Source organism: Cervus canadensis, chromosome 28 (assembly GCF_019320065.1).
Source record: "Cervus canadensis isolate Bull #8, Minnesota chromosome 28, ASM1932006v1, whole genome shotgun sequence".
NCBI classification, from domain to species: Eukaryota; Metazoa; Chordata; class Mammalia; order Artiodactyla; family Cervidae; genus Cervus; species Cervus canadensis.
Window position 1 is genome coordinate 34,737,417 of NC_057413.1, and position 26,961 is coordinate 34,764,377.

General features: G+C 42.1%; 1 long non-coding RNA gene across 1 annotated transcript; it reads right to left on the reverse strand.

Annotated features, from left to right (window-relative positions):
• Positions 1–15,338: 15,338 nt before the first annotated feature.
• Positions 15,339–26,761, reverse strand: LOC122429780. The gene is made up of 3 exons (XR_006266135.1): positions 25,917–26,761; positions 25,612–25,699; positions 15,339–15,547 (listed from the first exon to the last, which is right to left on the reverse strand). It is a non-coding gene; the product is annotated as an uncharacterized LOC122429780 (long non-coding RNA).
• Between the last annotated feature and the right edge of the window lie 200 nt (positions 26,762–26,961).

Genomic DNA, 26,961 nt, shown 5'->3' on the forward strand with positions numbered 1-26,961 from the left:
GGATAGGATTTCACAGCAGATGGAACTGGGTAAGGTAATAAATCGGGTAACTAAGTTTGTACAAGAAAGGGTGCCGTTCCCCCTTGGGGAACAGATTCATGAGTTTACACTTAGTGACCAAGTATGGGTCAAAGACTAGAAACATGGTTTGCTAGCCCTTTGGTGAAAGGGCCCTTATGTTATTCTAACTACCCCTACTGCAGTTAAAGTTGCAGGTATTGTCCCTTGATCCATCACACCAGAGCGAAGAAGGCATACCACGCTGACCCGGAGGACGCCAAGTGGACCACCCAGAAGGACCCCACCGACCCACGGGGAACCAAGATCATTCTGAAGAGGAAGAAGAGAAGGAGATCCCGGACGAGCCCTCTACAGGATGGAGCTGGGTAAACGACTCCTGCTGCTTGGCCTCTTCAACGCAATCCTGAACCTGACCAGTGTTCCTGCACAGGACAACGTCTTCATCTCGTGGACACATTCTTACGCGAACTTCCACAACTCCTCCAACTGTTGGGTATGTGGGGCCATGCCCCTGTCAGTAATGGACGGACTCCCCTTGTGGGTATCGCCACTCCGTTATGGGGACTTTATACCACTGTGTTCCTTCTTAGAGCAACAGAAAGGAACTTTTCTCTCTCTCACCAACCATAACCTTTCTTTGCTCTCCTGGTGTAAGAAGAAGCCATCAATGGGCCAGGGACATAGGGTTACATTTAACATGAACACCAGCCTTATGGAAGTAACAAAGGCTTATACCTCATATATGAAAAATAAGAAGGAGAAGGGTTCTCTTACAAAAGGGGGATAAGCCTCCCGGTACCTTGAGCAATACTACCAGGTCTGGGATGAATATTTCTGGATGACTCCTGAGAAAGGACAGTTGATTACCCCTGCTACTATTTGCTGGGAACAAAAAGAACAGAAACTTGTATTTGGAGACCACCCCCTAGACCCAAAAGAATTAAAATATATGGGTTATTTGCCCCCTGAACAATGTAAACAAATCTTGGAAGTTACCTATCACCCCAATCAGTCTGTTCAGTGGCCCGGTTCCAACTGGAAATATAATCCTGGAATCCGCTGGGTAGCCCCCAATGGGACCCAGTGGCTCTGTGGGCTTAACTTATGGCCATGGTTACCAGTTGGCTGGGTGGGGCGTTGCACATTAGGATTTGCTTTCGCCCATGGCAGTATTAAGCCTGGCCTACACCAGCCTCCAGTAAACCTGCCTTATCTGCATGCAAGATGGACACGATCTGTGTTCCAATGGTATGACTATCTAGCTGCCTTGTTTGTACCCTCTGTAGGGACAACGGATATCATGGTTAAGGTAGAGGCCTTAACTAATTTCACTAAACAGGCCCTCTTAGACAGCACAAAAGCCATTCAAGCTTTGAATGAAGAACAAATTCAGATGAGGAAGGCAGTAATTCAAAATAGGATGGCATTAGACATACTCACAGCAGCCCAAGGAGGGACTTGCGCCATAATTAAAGTCGAATGTTGTGTGTACATCCCTGACCTGTCTGGAAATGTATCTACTGCCTTGAAGGATATGAAAAATCAAGTGAAAGCCATGTCTAATGAAAATATTCCATTTTGGACTTCAGTTCTCTCCTGGGTAAAAGGAGACTGGTGGAAAACCATTGTAACTGTTGTTATAGTAATCTTAATCATACTGCTCTGTGGGCCCTGCTTCCTACAATGTCTTGTGGATTTTGTAACCCAGAGGCTGATAGCATTCTCTCATGTGGGTGACAGGAGGGCTAAGGTACAATATATCTCAATGAGTGATGCTCATTGTGGAAACTAAGAGCATCAAGAGGGGGGAATGAAGAAGGAATTCATAGGGCCTGAACTCCATCTCAGGCCTGTCCGTGCTGGCTGTGCTCGACTGCCTCTCCAGTGGACTCTGAACTCTCTGCTTAGTGCCTGTGAGGACGACAATGGAAGGATAAGACCCCCTCCAGACAGAGGAATCCTGAAGATCACATCCAGGCTACTCATTGCCTAAGAGGAAGCATACCATAATCACACCTGTCTCCGGACAGGTCATAAACTTTTTTTCGTATCTGTCAAGATGTAATCACAGGCTTATGGATTATTAACTGGTTGGAATGTAACTGCGGGCTTATTGACTATTGACTGTTTAAGACACGTACACATGGGGCAAGTGGTGGGTTTAGACACGTACACATGGGGCAAGTGGTGTGTTAAGACACGTACACATGGGGCAAGTGGTGGGTTTAGACACGTACGCATGGGGTATAAAAGATTTTCACAAATGCGGGACGGGGTCCTTGGCTAAGAGGAGACTCTGCCTTGGGCCCGCCGGTGTAATAAACTGCACTCCACTATCTGCATTGTCCTTCTGAGTGAGTCTGTTTCCCGGAAAGCGTGGCTATAACAATACCAGACCACCTGACCTGCCTCCTAAGAAATCTGTATACAGGTTAAGAAGCAACAGTTAGAACTGGACATGGAACAATAGACTGTTTCCAAATCGGGAAAAGAGTACATCAAGGCTGTATATTGTCACTCTGCTTGTTTAACTTCTATGCAGAGTACATCATGCGAAATGCTGGGCTGGATGAAGCAAAAGCTGGAATCAAGATTACTGGGGGAAATATCAATAACCTCAGATATGCAAATGACACCACCCTTATGGCAGAAAGCGAAGAAGAACTAAAGAGCCTCTTGATGAAAGTGAAAGAGGAGAGTGAAAAAGCTTACTTAAAACTCAACATTCAGAAAACTAAGATCATGGCATCTGGTCCCATAACTTCACGGCAAATAGATGAGGAAACGATAGAAACAGTGAGAGATTTTATTTTGGGGGGCTCCAAAATCTCTGCAGATGGTGACTGCAGCCTTGAAATTAAAAGATGCTTGCTCCTTAGAAGAAAAGCTATGACCAACCTAGACAGCATATTAAAAAGAAGAGACATTACTTTGCTGACAGTGGTCCGTCTAGTCAAAGCTGTGGTTGATCCAGTAGTCACATATGGATGTGAAAGTTGGACTGTAAAGAAAGCTGAGCACCAAAGAATTGATGCTTTTGAGCTGTAGTGTTGAGGAAGACTCTTGAGAGCCCCTTGGACTGCATGGAGATCCAACCAGTCAATCCTAAAGGAAATCATTCCTGAACATTCATTGGAAGGACTGATACTGAAGCTAAAGCTCCAATACTTTGACCACCTGATGCAAAGAGCTGACTCATTGGAAAAGACCCTGATGCTGGGAAAGATTGAAGGCAGGAGGAGAAGGGGACAACAGAGGATAAGATGTTTGGATGGCATCACCAACTTGTTGGACATGAGTTTGAGCAAGCTCCAGGAGTTGTTAATGGACAGGGAAGCCTGGCATCCTACAGTCCTTGGGTCATAGAATCAGACATGGCTGAATGACTGAACTGAACTGATAGAAGTTAAATAAACAGAGTGACAATACTTGACATACTCCTTTCCCAATTTGGAACCAGTCCATTGTCCCATGTCCAGTTCTAGCTGTTGCTTCTTGGCATGCATAGAGATTTCTCAGGAGGCAGGTAAGGTGGTCTAGTATTCCTATCTCTTGAAGAATTTTCCACAGTTTGTTGTGATCCACACAGTCAAAGGCTTTGCCATAGTCAATAAAGCAAAAGTAAATGTTTTTCTGAAAGTCCCTTGCTTTTACTGTGATCCAATGGATGTTGGCAATTTGATCTGTGGTTCCTCTGCCTTTTCTAAATTCAGCTTGAACATCTGGAAGTTCTCAGTTCAGGTACTGTTGAAGCCTGGCTTGGAGAATTTTGAGCATTCTTTTGCTAGGGTGTGAGATGAGTCCAATTTGGGGATAGTTTGAATATTCTTTGGCCCTGCCCCTCTTTGGTATTAATATTCTTCTTCAAGCAGTAGGTATATGTATAGTGGACATTTAAGAGGTACACAAACGTTCCTCTTTAAATTCTTCTTCAAGCAGTAGGTATATGTATAGTGGACATTTAAAAGGAAAACACAGCAGGGACAGCCCAAGAAACAGGAGAGCCCAGTCATTCTCCTTGTGGGACCCCCTGGGAAATCTAGGGAGTAATTTTCACTCCTATTTCCTGCTGCCTCCACACCACACCTCATCCTCACTTCCTATCCTTCCCATACCCTTGTCTCTTCTTAGACCCAAGATAGGGCTGACTGGTAGGAGGGACTGAGGCGTCAGAGCAGAGACTCCTGAAGGCTTGGGATGAGGTTCCTGCAGACAGCCATTCACACCTGGGGTCCCCTGTCTTCCATCCCTGGGTCCCGGCAGCAGGTGCTCACCCTGACAACACAGGTCTTCCTCCTGCCTACCTGTCTCCTTGTCTCTGAGCCACTCAGGGGACCACATCCAGAGGCCTTTTCACTGAGAGTTACCAGACTTTGACTCAACCCTCACCCCACCCCTTGCCAGTGTAATTCACCTGGGAGGGGGATCACCTGAGGCCCCCAAGCAGCTCATCCTACCTGGACCCTCTCAGCACCTGGACACATCTGCAGGAGCGTAGGGGGAGGTGGATTACTGGTCTGACCCTCTCACTTAGGGTAGCATCGTGTGGGCCAAAGGATAGAATCCTTAATATGGGCCCAGGGTAGAGGGAAGAAACCTGGGATGGGAAATATGTGGGACCTTATCTAACACCTCAGCTTTGAGTGTATCTGCCTGGGTAAGTGTTGGGGGGTGGAGGGACATGGGTGTGACATGAACTCACTGTGAACAAAGTATCCAGGAAAGCTGTCCATTCTTGGTGCTGTTTATTGCAACTAGGAGACTAATAAAGAGAAAAAGATCTGACGTCAGTTAGCCACGTGGAAGTATCTTCAATACTGCTATCTATGAGTTCCACTTACCATTATGGATGGTACATATGGACCATAACTTTAGGCATTTGATTGCTCTCTGTCAAATAATTTTTGGCAGAATTTTTATTTTCTCACAGTCCTGATTATTCATGCCAGATCAGAGCATCCAAAATTGATAAGAAATACCTGTATTAGGTCATCATACAACCCAGTTTGGGGCCTAATGATTTAGTAGAATGTCCCTTATTGTTCTTTCTCTATTTAAATTTAAGCTGAGTGGAATCACTCAGCTAGACCAGTCTAATTAGCATCATCTTTTGGTATTAAAAGGAATGTAGTTGAAGGAAGGTAACTCCCCTAGACACAATTTTGTTTTATGCTCTATAACTGATGGCATTTTCAATGTACTGTCCATATAACTTGCTAAGTGGGAACTTCTAAAGTAAATTGGTTCTTTTACATGAATTCAGCTAGATCTTGGCAATAGCCATTGTTCCTTGGATGTTTGTTCCTTGGGCCCAAAGTCCTCTGAATATGTGAATTTTTAATGGGAGACGGATGATTAGACCATGAGCTCCTCGAGGCCAAGTCGACCAGCTCCTGGCGCACAGCAGATTCCAGAGCGTCTGCTGAACTGACATGAACTGTTCTGTATTTATCCCTGATTCCAGATGGGCTCTCATATGCTTTATGATGTAATCCTTCACAGGATGTGTGTTTTCACTCTAGACTTTGGCTTTCCCATTCAAATTCCTGATCAAAATATTTTCTCTCTGTTGGCTGATTTTTGGGAACTGAAGTAGGTGTAAATGTGATCATGATGTTGTGCCAAGGTTTTATTCCAACTTGACAGGCTGACTGATAACCACATCCAAAAGTTAGCATCCTCAGCTAGAAGATGATTTTAACATTTCAGAAAATGGAAATGTAAAAATAAAATCTGCCTTTACTCTGACTAATCTAAACACTTTGGGAGCAATGCTCAGGGTTATCCTAAGTACAGAGAAGAAACGGGCTTTCCTGACACACATATGATAATCTCATCTGCATTTTCTTCTCTTTGAAACAGAATCTGCCAGTCAAGGGCCCATGTGGTAAAAACTTCATCCATCTACAGGAAACATGGTTTTTTCCTTAGGAGGTTAATATTTCAGGTTGATGCCCCAGAAGGAGTGTGTGTGTACTCTGTGACCCGGAATGGGCTTCTCACCTACTGCTCTTTTTCCGGCCTCCCTGCCCCACAAGGCACCAGAAAGTGGCCCGAAATCAAAGTCTCCAGCTTCTTCCACAGGGACGTTCACCACCTCCGCCTGCTCGCCTGACCCACCCCACATGCTCAGGCCACACAGCAACCCCAAGAACCAAGGTCAGTCTTCCTAAGAGTACATTGATGAAAGAATCAGGTTCTTTTGCCTTTTTTCCAGGGGAGTGATAGGAGCAGCTGTTTCCCTGGAAATTTAGTTTAATGACCTTCACTGTGGGAATTTTCTATCTGCTCTGTAGAGTTGATCTGAATTTTTTTATGTTATGTTAACTCCAGACTTTTCCAATTATACTTGTTTCCTAATAACCATGGTATGGGCATTTGTGGAGCACATGATCATGTTCACAGCAATTTCATTTACGTGATCTAACCCACAGTTTCTCAAACAACTGAATTTCTGGGAACCTTTCATTCCAACCTTAATTTCCATTTTTTCTTTCCATTTTTTTCCTTCCTTCTTTATGACAAGCTTTAAAGGAGTTTTTAAAAAGCGTATCCTGCATCAACAGGAAGCCTATGCTATTCCAAATACGCCCTCAGTTTGGCCACTGCATGTGACACCAGTCCCACTGGTATCATGTGATCACCTGAAATGATGATTTGGCTTGCCATGTGCCCAGCCCTCCATACCCACAGTTCTGCATCCCTGGACTCAACCAACTGAGAATGGGAAATATTGGGGAGGAAGACTTCCAGAAAGTTCCAAAGTGCAAAGCCGAAATTTGTCACATGCTGGTAACATATTTACATAATATTTACACTGTATTAGGTATTATAAGTAATCTGGAGATGATTTAAAATACATGGGAGGATTGCATATGTTATAGACAAATGTCACACTATTTTATACAAGGAACTTGAGCATGCTCAGACTTTGGCATTCACTGGGAGTCCTGGAACCAGCCCTACATGGATACAGAAGGATGACTGTATCGGTAAGCACATCCAGCTGCTCTTAGATTATTAACAGTTGATAAGTCAAAATTCCAGTAATCATCCTGCATCGTCATTGTTCTGAATTCCAACAGTTATATACACAAAACTAACTTCTGTCTTGCAGTCATAATTTGCAATTGTAAGACATTCTTATGAAAAAGCCTTTAGCTTCTTAAAATATTCAGCAAGCTTTAGTTTGATAAGAAAAGAAAACAAGTCAGTGTAGAAAAGTCAAGTACTATGGAAAGCGTGATAGAGATTAAACTTAAACATGAGGAGGAGTCATTGGTGCCAAATTAGGTAAGTGATACTTTAGTTCACTGAACAAAGGGAGATTTCACAGCAGTTGGAATAGAGATTTCTGGGGAGACATTTGGGTTTTCACAGGGTTTATATTAGTAATTCCACTTAGTGATTTCAAAGAACACACCCCATCCCTCCAGCCAGTGCTCCATCAGTGTTGCAAGTAGAAGTATTGATCTGATTTATGGATCAATTTGCAGCAGTATACGCACAGTATGCAGAAGTAAACTAACAATGACATAATAAACTTATGGCTATCAAAGCAGAATTGAGAGAAGGACAAATTAGGAGTTTGGTATTAACATAACTGCAACATAACTATAAAATAGATAACCAACAAGGTCCTAGTCTATATAACAGGGAATGCCACTCAATACTTTGTAATAGTTCAAAAGGGAAAAGAATCTGAGAAATAATATATACACGTATGTGTATAATTGAATCGCTTTGCTGTACATCCAAAACTACCACAACGTTGTAAATCAACTATACTTCGATTAAAAAAAAATAAAAAGAAAATAAATCTATAAAGAAGGATGTTAATTTTGTGGTACTTCTAAATTTTGCTCTCCAGCATTTTGCAGTGAACAATTAACTTCATTGGTCCTTCAATAAATTGTTATGATTTTAAAAAATCATTTTTAAAAAATCAATAAGTAACCAACTACATTGATGATGATTCAGATGATGATCCGCTGTGCTATCCTGCACCAGGACGCAGGAGAAAGGAGCAGTGACCCCACAAGAGACTGACCCAGACTTGCCTGGGAGTGTCAGGAGTCTCCGGCGGAGGCGTGGGTCAGTGGTGGCCTGCTGCAGGGCCGGGGGCACTGAGTGCAGCAGTGTGTGCATGGGACCTTCTGAAGGAGGTCGCCATTACCTTCATCACCTCCAACATAGTTTGGTCTCAGGTCAAACAACAGGGAGGGAACACAATGCTGCCCATCAACAGAAAATTGGATTAAAGATATAATGAGCATGGCCCCACCCATCAGAACAAGACCCAGTTTCCTCCTCAGTCAGTCCCTCCCGTCAGGAAGCTTCCATAGGCCTCTTCTTCTTATCCATCAGAGGGCAGACAGACTGAAAACCACAGTCACAGAAAACTAACCAAACTGATCACATGAACCACAGCCTTGTCTAACTCAATGAAGCTATGAGCCATTCTGTGTAGGGCCACCCAAGACGGACGGGTCATGGTGGAGAGTTCTGACAAAATGTGGGCCACTGGAGAAGGGAATGGCAAACCACTTCAGTATCCTTGCCTTGAGAACCCCATGAGCAGTATGAAAAGGCAAAAAGATAGGACACTGAAAGATGAACTCCCTAGGTTGGTAGGTGCCCAATATGTTACTGGAGATCAGTGGAGAAATAACTGCAGAAAGAATGAAGAGATGGAGCCAAAGCAAAAACAATATCCAGTTGTGGGTGTAACTGGTGATAGAAGTAAAGTCTAATGCTGTTAGAGCAATATTGCGTAGGAACCTGGAATGTTAGGTCCATGAATCAAGTCAAATTGGAAGTGGTCAAACAGGAGATGGCAAGAGTGAATATTGACACTTTAGGAATCAGCGAACTAAAATGGACTTGAATGGGTGAATTTAACTCAGATGACCATTATATCTACTACTGTGGGCAAGAATTCCTTAGAAGAAATGGAGTAGCCATCATAGTCAACAAAAGAGTCCGAAATGTGGCACTTGGATGCAATCTCAAAAATGACAAAATGATCTCTGTTCATTTCCAAGGCAAATCATTCAATATCACAGTAATCTAAGTCTATGCCCCAACCAGTAATGCTGAAGAAGCTGAAGTTGAACAGTTCTATGAAGATCTACAACCTTCTAGAACTAACACCCAAAAAAGATGTCCTTTTCATTACAGGGGACTGGAATGCAAAAGTAGGAAGTCAAGAAATACCTGGAGGCAAACTTATTGCAAACTTATTGCCTTGGAGTACAGAATGAAGCAGGGCAAAGGCTAATAGAGTTTTGGCAAGAGAATGCACTGGTCATAGCAAACACCCTCTTCCAACAACACAAGAGAAGACTCTACACATGGACATCACCAGATGGTCAACACCGAAATCAGATTGATTATATTCTTTGCAGCCAAACATGGAGAAGCTCTATACAGTCAGCAAAAACAAGACTGGGAGCTGACTATGGCTCTGATCATGAACTCCTTATTGCCAAATTCAGACTTAAATTGAAGGAAGTAGGGAAAACCACTAACCATTCAGGTATGACCTAAATCAAATCCCTTACGATTATTCAGTGGAAGTAACAATAGAAAGAGTGCCTGAAGAACTATGGATGGAGATTCATGACATTGTACAGGAGGCAGGGATCAAGAACATCCCCATGAAAAAGAAATGCAAAAAGACAAAATGGTTCTCTGAGGAGGCCTTACAAATAGCTGTCAAAAGAAGAGCGCCTAAAGGCAAAGGAAAAAAGGAAACATATACCCATTTGAATGCAGAGTTCCAAAGAATAGCAAGGAGAAATAAGAAAGCCTTCCTCAGTGATCAATGCAAACAAATAGAGGAAAACAATAGAATGGGAAAGGCTAGAGATCTCTTCAAGAAAATTAGAGATACGAAGTGAACATTTCATGCAAAGATGGGCACAATAAAGGACAGAAATGGTATGGACCTAACACAAGCAGAAGATATTAAGACATGGCAAGAATACACAGAAGAACTATACAAAAAAGATCTTCATGATGCAGAAAACCATGAAGGTGTGATCACTCACCTAAAGCCAGACATCCTGGAGTGTGAAGTCGACTGGGCCTTAGGAAGCATCACTACGAACAAAGCTAGTGGAGGTGATGGAATTCCAGTTGAGCTGTTTCAAATCCTGAAAGATGATGCTGTGAAAGTGCTGCACTCAATATGCCAGCAAATTTGGAAAACTCAGCAGTGGCCACAGGACTGGAAAAGGTCAGTTTTCATTCCAATCCCAAAGAAAGGCAATGCCAAAGAATGCTCAAACTACCACACAATTGCACTCATCTCACACACTAGTAAAGTAATGCTCAAAATCCTCCAAGCCAGGCTTCAACAGTACATGAACTGTGAACTTCCAGATGTTCGAGCTGGTTTTAGATAAGGCAGAGGAACCAGAGATCAAATTGCCAATATCCATTGGATCATCGAAAAAGCAAGAGAGTTCCAGAAAAACATCTATTTCTGCTTTATTGACTATGCCAAAGCCTTTGTCTGTGTGTATCACAACAAACTGTGGGAAATTCTTCAAAATATGGGAATACCAGACCACCTCACCTGCCTCTTGAGAAACCTGTATGCAGGTCAGAAAGCAACATAGAACTGGACATGGAACAACAGACTGGTTCCAAATCAGGAAAGGAATACATCAAGGCTGTATATTGTCACCCTGCTTGTTTAACTTCTATGCAGAGTAGATCATGAGAAGCGCTGGGCTGGAAGAAAGCACAAGCTGGAATCAAGGTTGCCAGGAGAAATATCAATAACCTCAGATATGCAGATGACACCATCCTTATGGCAGAAAGCGAAGAAGAACTAAAGAGCCTCTTGATGAAAGTGAAAGAGGAGAGTGAAAAAGTTGGCTTAAATCTCAACTTTCAGAAAACTAAGATCATGGCATCCGGTCCCATCACTTCATGGCAAATAGATGGGGAAAGAGTGGAAACAGTGACAGACATTAGTTTTGGGGGCTCCAAAATCACTGCAGATGGTGACTGCAGCCATGAAATTAAGACGCTTGCTCCTTGAAAGAAAAGTTATGACCAACCTAGACAGCATATTAAAAAGAAGAGACATTACTTTGTCAACAAAGGTCCTTCTAGCCAAGGCTATGGCTTTTCCAGTGGTCATGTATGGATGTGAGAGTTGGACTATAAAGAAAGTTGAGCGCCGAAGGATTGATGCTTTAACTGTGGTGTTGGAGAAGACTCTTGAGAGCCCCTTGAAGTGCAAGGAGATCCAGCCTCCATCCTAGATGAGATCAGTCCTGGATGTTCATTGGAAGGACTGATGTTGAAGCTGAAACTCCAATACTTTGGCCACCTGATGTGAAGAGCTGACTCATTTGAAAAGACCTTGATGCTGGGAAAGATTGAAGACAGGAAGAAAAGGGAACAACAGAGGATGAAATGGCTGGATGGCATCACCAACTCAATGGACGTGGGTTTGAGTAGAGTCCAGGAACTGGTGATGGACAGGGAGGCCTGGCATGCTGTGGTTCATGGGGTCACAAAGAGTCGGACACGAATGAGTGACTGAACTGAACTGAACTGAAAAAAGTGACTAAATATTTCTGTCATTAACCTCAACATATGCTCTTTAAATTTAGTAAAACAACATCTAGCAAATCAAATTACTATTATTCATTGGAATTCTAGGTTTCCCAGGTGACACAGTGGTAAAGAATATGCCTGCCAATGCAGGAGACTGGATTCAGTCCCTGGGTTGGGAAGATCCCCTGGAGGAGGAAATAGCAACCTACCCCAGTGTTCTTGCCTGGAAAATCCCACGGACAGAGGAGCCTGGTCAGCTATAGTCCATGGGGTCACAAAGAACTAGACACAACTGAGTAGTCTCAGGCAAAATTGGAATTTTATCAGCTTTTCAATTTTGTCTGTGTTTAACATGGAAAGGTATTTAGGTTTTGGGAGATTTGTGAGCTACTCACATGGTTTTTCCTGGTGGCTCAGATGGTAAAGTATCTGCCTGCCAGTGCAGGAGATGCAGGTTTGATCCTTGGGTCGGGAAGATCCCCTGGAGAAGGGAATGGCCACCCACTCCATTATTCTTGCCTAGATAATTCCATGGACAGAGGAGCCTGGTGGGCTATAGACATTAGGGTCGCAAAGAGTCAGACAGGACTGAGTGACTAATACACTTAGCTATTCACATATAAAAAACTATTGTAACAAGAACAAGGACATCAAAATGGTATATACTCAACTCTGAGTATCCTCGAAAATTTTGTTCCTCCTAAGGGCTTCTTTACAGTATCTGAGTTTGAGAGATCTTGTCTAATTATAAATTAGATTACAGGAATACTTTTGATATATGCTAGTCAGGATAAGTGCTTCTCACAGTGATTCAAAACAGTTTTCAACAAATTTAGAAATGTAAAATTAATTTAAATTTAAAAAAATTTTTTATCTAAAAGTCAGTTATTACTTTCTACTCCAGAAATTATTGTATTGGAATTAAGGATAATGGACTTTTACGACTGAGTTATTTCCAAAATGTATTGGCTTAGGGATAGAAGTACTGGGTCTCTGAAGTGTTTATTCTATGGGAGATAAACAATGTGATTTAAAAGCACTCTTCATAATGGCTCAAGGTTGTTTAGAACATCCATTAACCTTAATGGATTTACAAAATATTAAAGTAGAAAAATGTGTTTTAATAGTCTTTGAGAAATAAACTTAATACCTTGAGTCTTTGAGAAGTAAACACAATACATTCATCGCTAAGAAATTTTCTCTCTTTACCTTTTACTAATATATGGATAACCAAGAAACAATTTTCATATCTCTTTGGACACCCTAATTTTTAATATACTACTTAAAACTCAACAGCTACCTTGAAATCAATGAAATTCTGAGAAAACACTGAAAAAGCAAAACTTAATAATTCAAGGATGAACTAAGGTGGAATACTTAAAAATTCAAGAGCTAAATAACTTGGAATGAAAAATATATATATACATATGCACATATATGGATTTCCCTGGCAGTCTAGTGGTGATCTAGTTAAGACTTCATGCTCCCAATGCAGGGGACCCAGGTTTGATCCCTAGTCAGAAAACTAGATCCCACAGGGCTTCCCTGGTGGCTCAGACGGTAAAGAATCTGCCTGCAATGCAGGAGACCCAGGTTCAATCCCTGGGTCAAGAAGATCCCCTGGAGAAGGGAGTGGCTACCCACTCATGTATTCTTGCCTGGAGAATTCCATGGACCGAGGAACTTGGCGAGCTACAGTCTATGGGGTTGAACAGAGTCAGACATGACTGAGCCACTAACACTTTCACTTTTCACATACACACACACATATGTAGAATACATACATTCTACTTTTATATATATTAAAAAGTAATTCTGCTTAAAAAACTAAACTACAAAGTAACTAAATTATTTAGCAGATATTCGTATTTAAAGGGTTTTTGTTGTTGTTGTTGTTGTTTTGCCCTTCAAGATGTTATAAAAGGCCCAGATGAGGCAATGTTGCATATTTGGTATCTCAAATTTGGAAATGAAATCAGTTCAGATTTGGAAGCAAGACTCTTGAGACCTCTAAGGGTGGAGGCTGAAGGTTCTTTCTTAGTGATAGAAGGTTCTATCCCTGCCAGTAACTGGGAGTATCTTCTGAAATATCTATCTTGAGTGGCTGCCATGGAGACAGCAAAGGTAAACAGAACCAGAATTGCATCAGGATGCACTCTTTACTCATTCTTGACTTTACAGAGAGATCAGACTCTGACTCACAGGCTTTCGCCACTTCATTCTGAGATCATTTCAAATCATCAGGTATGACACTTCTAGGACTGTTCTCCCATTCTTAAGACTACCGTACTAGACAATGATTTGAGCTCAGGGCCAACAGAAGTTTCAGCCCTGGCAGCAGAATTTAAAAGGAGAGGATAATGAAGCCCAGAAGAAAAGGGGTCTTAACAACGGCTATCCTGCGCTTGAGATAGATAGACATAATTTCTATCTCTTGTAAAAAAAAGGAAAAACAAAAAAAAACACCTTTAAGGGGTTAAAAAAGAAGAAGAAAAGAAACCCTAAAACATCACAAGGGCCTCCCTGATAGCTCAGTTGGTAAAGAATCCACCTACAATGCAGGAGACCCGGGTTCAATTCCTGGGTTGGGAAGCTCTGCTGGAGAAGGGATAGGCTACCCACTCCAGTGTTCTTGGGCTTCCCTTGTGGCTCAGCTGGTAAAGAATCCACCTGCAATGTGGGAGACCTGGGTTCGATCCCTGGGTTGGGAAGATCCCTGGAGAAGGGAAAGGTTACCCACTCCACATGTCTGAAACCAACTACTTTCTCTTCCAAATTCAGCTACTCTCACCAACAATGATATAATAGTAGGATGGCAAAGATAACTGATGACCCTCCCTCCCTGTCCCCTTTGATAAGAGGGAAATCCTTTTAATTGAGGTGCTTTAACACAGATCAGTACCTTGTACAAGTTGAGGCAGAGAGCAGCCATTAAGGGTCCCAGCAGGTGCTGCTGCCTCTGATTTCTCAGCACAGGAGAGAAAGGGCTTCACATTCCTGGGCTGCGCCTCCCTCTTCAGCCTCTTCTTCCTCTTCCCTGTGGTCATCCCCAACTACCCACAGGCAGTTGGAAGACATCCAATTTTGCATCTCTGCTTGCAGATGAGGACTGTTGTTTCTAAAGGTAAGACCAGAACTGTGCTAGGAGGGAAGATGACAAGTTTAAACTGAGATTTACTCAGAAAACTAATACCTCTGTTTGAGAAATGTGCTTATTTATTGTCAACTTATCAAGAAACCAACAGCCTCTTTACTTGTATTGGAAGGAGGATTGAAATCAAACCATTAGATACACAGTAACTCACACACAGGGGACAGGGGCCCATCTACTGCCCAGTCCCCAAACCCAGCACACAGGGACCCAGCCCCAGAGAACGGTCACAGTCACAGTGGGACAGGCTGGGACCTGGGCACTTTGCTGCCGTGCTTGCATCTGGACAAACCTGTCTGAACAACAAAATACAAAGAAACTGTAAAGGGTGAAAAATAACTGTGTGCGTGTGCAGTTGGGGCAAATTCAGAACAAAAGATGCAAAGAGACCAGAAAACCCAACTACCACTTTTGAAGAGACCCAAGCAAAAGCTGGGCACCGTGCAAGCCCCCTGCACCCAACACCACCAAAGGGGCGGGCAAACCACCTAAGCCCCTCCTCCAGCCCCACCTGGACATACCCCTACCCTCACCCCATGTAAAGAACCAGCTTGCTCCCCCCACCCGAGGCAGTAAACAGGCAAGGGAACCTGTCTGTTCTCACTACCCACTGCTGCAGCAGAGGCCCCAATAAAGGCTTGCCTGAATTTCTTGTCCGGCATCTGGTCAATTTCTATTGATTTTGGAAGGCCAAGAATCCTGGTTGGTATCAACAGTATGAGACCAGGACAAGAACCCAGGCCTTCTGATTCCAATCCCAGGAATGGATTCATTCGTGTGAAGCAGAGTGGGCAGTGCCTGATGACAGATGGGAGAACAGGACAGGGAAGCTGGGCAGAGGGCACAGAGTCCAGATGATTCTAATTTGTTTGGTGGTGTTTTTTACCATTCCTGTATTTTATGATAAAATGCACTTTCTGAACATTATTTTAATACTTTCTGTACATTATCTTTAATTTCCATAGCAATGTATGAGTTCGGACTTGATGGTTATCTTACACAAATGAGAATAGCTAAATAACATGACAATGTTTACTGTTTAAAAGAAGAAAATGCTTCTCATAATTTGGAAGGAGAGGAGAATGAAGAGACATCCACTGCCGTGCAGGAAGGCCCAGTTTTGTCACTGCTAAAACTCTGCTCCCAGGGTAAGAGTCCACGCCTCTCGGGTCTGGTCCGGCTCTGCCCCCGGGGCCACCTCCCCAACAACGGCAGGTGCCAGCTTCCCCACAGCCGCTCCCTTTCCTGCGCAGCTCTTAGGTCTTGTCATTCTGCCGGTACTGAGTGCCAGTCTGCAAATTGATATATATCTTACCTGATATTTACATTTTGAGCTTTTCACTTTGAAATAATTCAGGCTTATTAAAAAGTACAAACCAGCACCAAAAACTACCTATCAGCCTTCATCAACTGACCCTAAAGACATGGTCCCGCTGCCGTCCGCCTTCTGCATCCAGCATCCCACATTCCGTACAGCTGTCCTGCTTCCTCTGTCTCCTTTACTTTGGGCAGCTCCTGAGCCTTGTCCTTTGTGTCCTTGGAACTTGTGAGGAGGACTGGCCAGTGACACTGTAGCTTGCCCAATTTTCCTTATGATTGAATTCAAGTTGTACAATTTGGGCAGGATTAGATCTTTCCACCAAAAATTTGGGGCCACCGTTCTATTCTTTCTTACAGGTTATTTAATCTGGGTGTTGGAGAGGATGGTTTTGTTTTGGGGTGTGTTGGGGAATCAAAGAATACATGGCACATTTGTGGGAAGGAATTGATGAATTTTTAAATGAGGAGTCCAAGTGCCTGTGGACCTGTTCACATTAGGATGAGCACCAGGATTCCAGCAAATAAAAATTGCCACCCAGAAGAGATGTAAAGCAAGGAGAGAAACAGTCTTTCTGTTAGTGTCTGGAAAACTTGTATTTTCTTTTATTGTTTCCATACACTTTCTTTTTATTTCCCTAAAACTGGTCAGTTCATTAAGAACAAAGTTAAGATTGGTAATTCTAACCATAGTATGCCATCAATCAAATATATAACTGGTCTTTCATAATGCTGGTTATTTCCTTTGGCAGAAGAGAGATTTAGGACTCACACTATGATGTTGAATAAAAGTGACAAGAGTGGGCATCCTTGACTTATTCTGATCTTAGAGGAAATGGTTCCAGCTTTTCACCATTGAGTATAAGGCTGGTTGTAGGTTTGCCATATGGCCTTTCTTATATTGAGGTATGTTCCCTGTATACCCTTTTTTGAGAACTCTTAATCATGAATGGATGTTAAAGCTTTTTTTACATCTATTGAGATGATCATGTGGTTTTTATTATTCAGTTTCTTAATGTGATATACTATGTTGATTGAATTGCCGATGTTGAACCATCCTTGCATCCCTGCAATTAATCCCAGTTGATTACAGTGTATGATCCTTTTAATGTATTGTTGAATTCATCTGCTAACATTCTGTTGAGGATTTTTGCATTTATATTCATTAGTGATGTTGGCCTGTCATTTTCTTTTTCTGTGATGTCTTAGTCTGCTTTTGGTTCAGGGTAATGTTGTCCTCTTAGAATGAGTTTGGAAGCACTCCTCTTCAATTTTTGGAATAGTTTGAGAAGTATATGTGTCAACTCTTTAAATGTTTGGTAGAACTCATGAAGCGAGCTAGTCCTGGGCTTTTGTTTGTTGGGTGTTTTTTGATTGCTGATTCAATTTCAGCACTGGTAATCTGTCATATTTTCTATTTCTTCTTGATTCAGTCTTAGGAGATGTCACTTTTCTAGGAATTTATCCATTTCTTCTAGGTTTTCAATTTTATTGGCATTTCATTGTTTGTAGTATTATTTGAGATCCTTTCTTTGTATTTCTGTGGTGTCAGTTGTATTTTCTTCTTTTTCATTTCTGATTTTATTTATTTGGGCCCTCTCTCTTTCTTTCTTGTTGAGTGTGGTTCAGTGTTTGTCAATTTGTTTATCTTTTCAAAGAGCAAGTTCACAGCTCATTGTTCTATTCTGCTGGGGTTTAGTCTCTATTTCATTTATTTCTGCTCTGATCTTTATTATTTCTTTCCTTTTACTAACCCTGGGTTTTGTTTGTTCCTTAAGGTATAAAGGTAGACTTTTTATTTGAAAATTTTTCTTGTTTCCAGAGGTAGACTTCTATCACTATTTGTTCTTAGTTTACACTAAGAGCAAACTTTGCTCTTAGAACTGCTTTTTCTGTGTTCCATAGTTTTTGGATCATTGCATTTCCATTTTCATTTTTCTCCAGGTATTTTTTGATTTCCACTTTGATTTTTTTTTTTTTTAGTGACTCATTGGTTGTTTAGTAGCATGTTGTCTAGCCTCCACGTCTTTGTCTTTTTTTTTTCCCAATTTTCTTCTTTAATTGAGATCTAATATAATGCTGTTGTGTTCAGAAAAGATGCTTGATACAATATCAGTCTTCTTAAATTTCTTGAGACTTATTTTGTGACCTAGCATGCAGTCTATCCTAGAGAATGTTCTATGTGTACTTGAAAAGAATGTATATTCTGCTGTTTGGGAAAATAATCATTAAGTTTTTTTCACCAAAATCTAATGCCTCCAGCTTCTTGCTTATTCTGACTCTTGCTTAAAATCCCCTTGTGAGTTTCTTCTTCAAATTCATTGATGTCCTCTTTGAATTTGGTTTAACTATAATTTCATATTTCGTGTCCAGGTAGTCATTCACACCATACAGCCTATCTTGTCTGCTTTCTGTACATCTTCCTCCAGAGTTGGCAGTTTTCATGTTTTTGTTTGGTCTTGTTTCTGCTAACTACTCACTTCATTCTTTCCAACTCTGCTGACCTAGTTTGCCTCCTCTGTTTTCTGAATCCTATATTTTCCTCTCATGTTTCACTTCTTTGTTTTGCTGGAGGGCATTTTAAAGGATCTTCCCAAGAAGGAAGTCTGGAGCCTTATGTGTCTGAGAATATCTTTAATCTCTGCTTGCTCTGAATTGATGAAGGTTATGTAATTTGTCAAACTGTAGGTTATGTAATTTGTCAAACTTTTCTTTTTGGTATTGGTAGGTGACATTTACAAATCTAGGTGTGTCCGATTCTAGGGACTTGTCTAGTGGCATTTAAGGCCAGTGTTTCCTTACTGATTTTCTGTCTGGATGATCTGTCCATCTATGTAAGCAGGGTGTTAAAATTCTCTACAATTATTGTCATTGTTTGTTAATATTTTCTTTATGTATTTAGGTCCTTTTGTGAGGTACAAAACAGTTACAACTGCTACAAACTCTTATTGGGTCAATCCCTTTATCATTATGTAATGTCCTTCTATTTCTCTTGTTACAGTCTTTGTTTCAGAGTCTGTTTTCTGTGATATAGATATTGCCACCCCTGCTTTCTTTTCATTCCCATTTTCATGGAATATCCTTTTTCCATCTCCTCACTTTTCAGTCTCTGTGTGTTTCTAGGTCTGAAGTGCGTCTCTTGTAGGCAGGAAATGTGTTGGTCTTGGGTTTTTATCCATTCAGCCACTCAATATCTTTCAGTTGAAGGATTGGTCCATTTACATTTAAAGTGAATATTGATAGGTATGTGCTTATTGCTGTTTTTTTAATTGTTTTCAGGTTGTTCTGTGGTTCTTTTTTGTTTCTTTCTTCCTCTTTTGCTGTGTTCCCTTGTGATTTACTGACGAGTGTTATATTTGGATTCCTTTTTCTTTTTTGCTTGTGTATTTATTTGATAAGCTTTTTGGTTTTTGGTTACCAAGACAAGTTATACATACATGTGATTATTTTAAGTAGTTTATCTCAAATGCATTCTAATCCTACATTTTTACTTCTCACCTCACATTTAATGTCTCTGACATCATTTTTTACATATTTTATTTTGTGCATCCTTTAAGCACTTACTGATATAGATGGATATGGATATGATATGGATATAGATGATTTTACTACTTTTGTCTTTTAACCTTTCTACTAGCTTAATATTTTGTTAATCTACTACCTTTATTGGATGTTTTTCATTATCAATGATATTTTTCCTTTCATAACTTCTTTATTTATAGTTCTTTTCCATTTTTCTTTTCTTTTCCACTTAGAGAAGTCCCATTAACTAGTCTAGTAAAGCTAGTTTAATAGTCCTGAACTCTTTTGACTTTTGCTTTTTTGGGAAACTCTTCATTTCTCCTTAAAATCTAAGTGATAGGACTATCAGAGTATAGAGTATCAGATAAAACTATCAGAGTATGCTGGGAAGAGTATTATTGGTTGTACATTTTTTCCTTTCATTTCTTTGACTATATCATGCCACTCCCTCTGGCTGCAAAGTTTCTGCTGAAAAGTCAGCTTACAGTCTTATGGGAGTTCTCCTGTATGTAACTGGTCTTTTCTCTTGATGCATTTAAGGTTTTTCTCTTTAATTTTTGCCCTTTTAATTATAATGTGTCTTGGTGTGGATCTCTTTGAGTTTGTCTTACTTGGGAATCTCTATGCTTCCTGGACCTGAATGTTGTTTCCTTTCCCAAGTTAGGGCATTTTCAGCTATTATTTCTTCAAATAAGTGATCTTCCCCTTGCTCTCTCTTTCTTTCTTTTCCTTCTGAGGAGCCTATAATGTGAATGTTAATATACCTGATGTTGTTGCAAAAGTCTCTTAAACTGTCCTCTTTTTTAAAAAAATTGTTTTTTCTTTTCTATTCTTGCATGATTTCCACTGCTCTATCTTCCAGATCATCAAACCATTCCTCTCTATCATCAAATCTACTGCTGATTCCTTCTGGTTATTTTTTCTTTCAGTTACTATATTCTTCAGCTCTGTTTTGTTCTTCTTTATGATTTCTAATTCTTTAATACAGTTATTGGTGTGTTCATCTATTATTCTCCCAAGTTCAGTGAGCGTCTTTATAATCATTACTTTAAACTCATTATGGGTAACTTGCTTATCTCCACTTCATTTAACTCTTTTACTGAAGTTATGTCTTTTTTCTTTGTTTGAAGCCTATTCATCTGTCTTCTCACTTTGCCTAATTCTCTGTGTTTACTGTATTAGGTGGCTTGGTTACATTTTTCAATTTTGGCCTCATAGGAGACGTCATACAGTGGCATTGTATAGGGGCCCAGCAGCATACTTCCCTCTGGTCACCAGAACTATCCGTTCTGTGGGTGCCCCTACTGGGCCCTGTTGTAGCAGGGCCAACTACGTGAGAGAGCTGGTGAGTGGGGCTGGCCTCTGGCCCAGTGAGTTGTGAGACCATGTCTTGTGCTGTCCTGGAGGGTGGGGTGTTGGTGCCCTCCAGAGGATGGGACTGGTCTCTATTCAGCTGTCTTCACAGCTCAGCGGGAGCTTGGGGCTGGTGCTGGCCTGCTGGTGGGCAGAGCCAGGTCCCTGGTGCTATTAGGCTGGAGGGAACATTCCAAAATGGCATTTGACAGGGCCAGTGCTGTTTCAGTAGATCAAGCTCCCAAAATAGCTGCCACCAGCAACTCTGCCCCCAAGAGGAGTCCCAGCTGCCTCCTGCCTCTCCAGAAGGCTCTCCAAGATCAGCAAGTGCATCTGAGAAGGCTCCTTTCACACCACTGCCTCTGTGCTGGGACTGAGAGCATGTCAGATTTTGGACATGCCCTTTAAAGAGCAGACCCACTCCAGTATTCTTGCCTGGAGAGTCGGACACAACTGAGCAACTAACACTTTAAGAGCAGAGGCTCTACTTCCTATAGCCCTCTGGTTCTCCAACATAAGTCCTGTTGGTTTTTAAAGGCAAGTATTCTGTGAGCACATCGCCTCAATTAGGGTCTTTGTGCTGGGGAGCCTAATGGAGGGTTTGGGCCTCTTACTCCTTGGGGAGAACCTCTTACAATTGTCAAATTCCTCCCATTTGTACATCACGTCCCTGGAGGTGTCAGTCTTGATTAGACCAAATCTCCATCCCTTCTACCTATCTCATTGTGATTCCTTCTTTATAGTTTTTATTTGTGGAAAATTTTTTCTGCTAGTCTTTAGTCATTCCATAGGTAGTTGCTCTGGAAGTAGCTGCGATTTTGATGTGTCCATGGAAGAAGGTGAGCTCAGGGTCTTCTTACTCCATCATCTTGGCCACCTCTGCCTCCATGTGTTTTTAATGGAAATGTATAAATGTCTAAAGTTTATTTATATATGTACAATGTGTGTTTATATATGTATATTTATATATGTTATGTATATATATATAAATATAGTCACACTATATAAACTCTTTTGAGTCTGCTTTTGCTCATTTAGCTACATATTATCACTTCATGGCAAATGGATGGGGCAACAATGGAAACAGTGACAGACTTTTTTTTCTTGGGGCTCCAAAATCACTGCAGATGGTGACTGCAGCCATGAAATTAAAAGATGCTTACTCCTTGGAAGAAAAGCTAGGACAAACCTAGACAGCATATTAAAAAGCAGAGACATTACTGAAAAAGGTCTGTACACTCTAAGCTATGGTTTTTCCAGTAGTCATGTATGGATGTGAGAGTTGGACTATAAAGAAAACTGAGTGCTAAAGAACTTTTGAACTGTGGTGTTGGAGAAGACTCTTGAGCATCCCTTGGACTTCAAGGAGATCAAACTAGTCAATTTATCCTTTAATATATTAAACTTGGCAATATTGCAGCAAAGTGCAGTGGGTTTATCTTATGTGACATCCAAACATTTAAGGGAAATCCATTTATCTATGGGCTTTATAATGTCCATTAGCTGAACTGTTCTCCCAAATAGAAGTTTTACTTTTGGCTTCATCTGTCTTTATCTTCAGGCTTTTCTTCTTGCAAAGGATAAATTGCAAAGAGTCAGACATGAGTTAGCAACTGAACAACAAACTTCACTTTAGAGTTGAGACCGGAAAAATGTTATACCACTTTCCCAAAGATTCAAAGGTAATAAAAGACTGAGGCTTAACCAAAACTTCTAACGTGACCCTATGTGAATTGTCAGTGTTTGCCACCTGTATCTGTAGTAGGCTACAAGGAGAAGCACCTCATTTGTTAGAAGCACCAGGGGGTAGTCAAAATTAATTTAATATTCTAAACCAGGGGTACCCAGCCTACCGTAAACTGATACCTCCTGTCAAATCAATGGTGGCTTAGGTTAGAAATAAAGTGCGCAATAAATGTAATGCATGTAAATCATCCCAAAACCATTTCCACTCCCCTGGTCTGTGGAAAAGTTGTCTTCCATGAAACCGGTCCCTTGTGCCAAAAAGATTGGAGATTCCCGCTCTACACTATAGCTGGTGTAGAAAAAGAGCAGAAAGATAGATCAGAACGAGGTTGAGACCAGGCATGTTAAGGGCACACACCAAAGTCAGAAGTAGAGGTCAAATGAGAAGTGAGCAAGAAGACGTGGGCTTACACGTCCCGAGCCACAGATGAGCAGCCTCAGAGAACGGGAGAAAGGGCGCAGCTGCAGAGGCAGTGATGTGAGCTAAAGTGTGGTCTGACGGTGATAGTTCAGGGCGAGATGCACCCCGGCAACATTTGGGCGCGTGTCAAAAAAGAAAGCGGAGGTGGAGATCTGTGTGTGAAGAGTGGCGCGTGCAGACTGTTAAGTAAGGCTCAACTCTGAGCTGGACTGGAACAACAGCAGCGCCGGTGCCAGGGAGAACAAATGCACAGCACACATTTAGTGGTGATCAGAGGGGCCGCGAGTTGGAAGAGGGGCCTCAGGCATGTGCGCCTAGAGGGGGTTAGCAGGCGGCGGAAACGCGGAGGTGCCCTGGGAGAGCCAGCTCAGAGCCTGGGTGAAGCAAGTGTACTCTGCTTGGCTGCCCCAGGAGGACCGCAGGCTGAGCGGCTTAATAAAGGTGGTCCCTCACAGCTCTGAGGCAAGAAGGCCAAGATCAAGGTGTCACTTGCACTGGTTCCCCTGAGGTCTCTCTCAGCAGCTTGCAGAAATCCGTCTCCCCTCTGCACTTGTCTGCATCCTAATCTCCTCCTCTTACTGGGGCACCTAGTCATGAGCCCACCCGGGTGACCCCATTTTACCTCATTCACCTCTTCAAGAACCCAATCTCCAGTCATAGTCTCAGGCACTAGGGGTTAGGACTTCAACTTCTGAGTATGGAGGGGTGCAGCTCAGCCCATCACAGGAAGAGAGGAAGAGAGGGGTTTCCCAGTGTAATTCTTTTAGTAATGTGCAAATTACAAAGTAGATTACTAGACCTAGTTACTGGATCTAAACTATGAATTAGATTATTAATGTAGAACCAGTTAGGAAGCAGCTGGAGATCTCAGAATTTACATACTGAAATGTAGTACTAAAATATATTTGTAGAAGCTGTGAGCCTCCATGACTTCTCCAAGGGACAGGGTGTAAAAATAATAAATTTAAATGAAAAAAAATTATTTATCATGTAATAACTGGGTACTGTTCTGGGCACTGTGTAAAAATGAAGAGGATAAGAAATACACATAGACACAACACACACACACACACACACACACCATGAAAATGGTCCTAAGAGAGAACAAAAAATTACTAAGAGCGTTTTTCAAAGGAAGAGCTCACATTGGATGGTGAAGGTACAGAGTCCAGGACTGGGCTTGGGGATAGCTGTTTCCATCGTGAGTGATGACTTTTGCCAGAACTTAATGCTTTCCTTAGATGATCAGTGAGGACAGAGTGATTTACTCCAGGACTTTAGAACCGATCATAAATCATTCTGTATTGACTTTGAGCAATGCCAGTAAATGTTGGATCAGACTCTGGGTTTAAACTGGTCAAGATCATGCAGAAACTCTGTTTTATTGCTTTTCTAAACTATAAGGAGAAGCTTGAGCATATTACTAATCAACATCTTAGCGAGTGAGCACTCCCCTGGAAGCCGTGCGCAGAGTTGCTTCTGCCAGGCCAGACCGCGGGGCCCCCAGGGCTGCTTCCGCCGGAATCCCGCTTCCCCAGGCCCAGCCAGTGACCGCAGCAGAGCTCTGGCCAGGTGCAGTTGAGTCTCACAGGACTATAGGTCAGTGTTTCAGTTTAGTTACCAGTCACTTTAGAAATCTCAGGGGAAATGTGAGGGAAGGAACTAAAGACATCTGACAGAGATGAGAGTTAGAAGGTAAAATGCAAATAGGGACAGCTCAGTGAAGGACATACAGGAACTCTTGCAAAGCCTTCACTAAATCTAAAATAATTTCACATTTTAAAAATTAATTAATTAATGTATTTATTTATTAAGGCCACACCCCACAGCTTGAGAGACCTTAGCTGCCCAAACAGGGATCAAACCCAGGTCCGCAGGAGTGAAAGTGCAGAATCCTAACCACTGAACTACCAGGCAAGTCCCATTTCACATGTTATTCATAAAAAAGAATAGAAAGCAATAAAATACCCAGGAATTAGTATTAATGAAAAAAGAAAAATGTAGTTTTATATATAAATGATCACAAACATGCAAAAACTTCTACACCATGTATACCAAAATACTAGCAATGGTGATCTCTGTGTGGTGAAATTAGAGCTGATTTGTATTTTCTCTTGACTCCTTTCCCACCTCCACAGTTTCTCCGATGAGAATTTTTAAATTTTGGAAGATAAAATATTAAGTCTACAGAAATAAGCCCCTTTGGAAAGCCCCCCTCCTCAGTCAGGACCCCCGTGTTGCTGTGGAAGCGTCTGGTTCCTCAGCCAGCAGAGCAGGGGCTTCGGGGCTCCAGGGCTGCCCCTCTCTGCAGCCTCACCTCTCTCCTCCCTGTGGTCATCCCGAGCCATTCAGAGGCCCCGGCCTGCCTCATGTGCGGGCGGAGGGCTATCCACAAGGTGAAAGCCCTTTCCCCCACCTCTCTCAGTCTAGGACCCCCGTTCAGGACTCAGCTGAGATCTCCCCTGAGACCCACTCAACCCAAGCATCACATGAAATGTCTCACCCATTCATCTCTGAGCTCCTTGAAGATAGGCCTCTGTGTCACTTTACACTTTGGAGCTGAGCACAGAGGATGACAGGCCTCAAATTTTCTGTGAATGACACAAATTTCATTCACAATATTCATGAGTTTCCCTCTAGCCCACCCCACCCCACTTTCTCCTAAGTTTCCCTATATGCAAAGGGAAACTTGCCTCAGTCTAGTCATAGAGTTCTCCAAAATGGGGATGACTGCATCTTCCCTGGAGTAGATAAATCCAGCAGTCATAAATTCCTGGAAATTCTCCCAAGGGCACTGCACTTACTCACCCACAAAAGATTTCTGTGTTCAAAGTGGTGAGAGAAACTTCTCCAATAGTTCCCTCAGCTATTTTTCTGCAGCTTGAAAGCAAATTACCCTCTCTGGGAACTGCAAAGAAGTGAAACAGAGATTAACTTTTCCTCCCAGACCTACAGAATGCAGTTTCCAGACGTTTAAAAAAATAGAGAAAGAGAAACCAGTAAAGGAAACAGTAAGATTTTCCAGCTCTAATGGGTATTTTCCCCCTACCAAAAGCCTTCCTGAACTCAAGTCTTTTTTAAGATGGGACTTGGAAACGGGAGTTTTAAACCATTTTGGAAGCCAAATGTCTAGTACCGTGGCTTCAATGAGTTGGGCTTGGGTTTTCACGAAAGACAATCCCTTTGAGCAGCAGAAAAAACACTACAGGTGGTCTCAGCTTATCGTTTCTAATGAATGGTTCAGGTCCTGCCCCCGGGGCCCCCAGCACATAACTGGCAAGTGGAAAGCATAAAAAATCATCAAAAATGCACACATAGAGAGTATTTTCTTATTTACTTCATGCATCAATACAATTGTCACTCAGGGAGGGGGAAATACCCCACAGAGCTCCAGAGCAACGTTGATGAAAAGAGTGGTTCCTTTTCCTTCCCCAACTGCTGACACGCTTGATCCTGTCCGAGCTGAAGACTCTCCCTTACCCACTCCTCCTAAGAAAGCAAGAGCAAGGACACATCATGTCCATATTTTATAATAAATATATCGTGTCTCTCTGAATGTCACAGATATTGATGTGATTTTGTTAATGAGACCTTTTAGGACATAGCTGTTGGTAGCGCAGTGGTAAAGAATCTGCCTGCCTATGCAGGGGACATAAGAGATGTGGGTTCAATCCCTGGGTTGGGAAGATCCCCTGGAGAAGGGAACAGCTACCCACTCCAGGATTCTGCCCTGGAAAATTCCCTGGACTGTATAGTCCATGGGGTCGCAGAGTAGGACAGGAATGAGCGACTTTGACTTTCACTTTCTCGCACCCTGGAGCCACACCTACGGAAGCCCTGGCACTACAGAGCC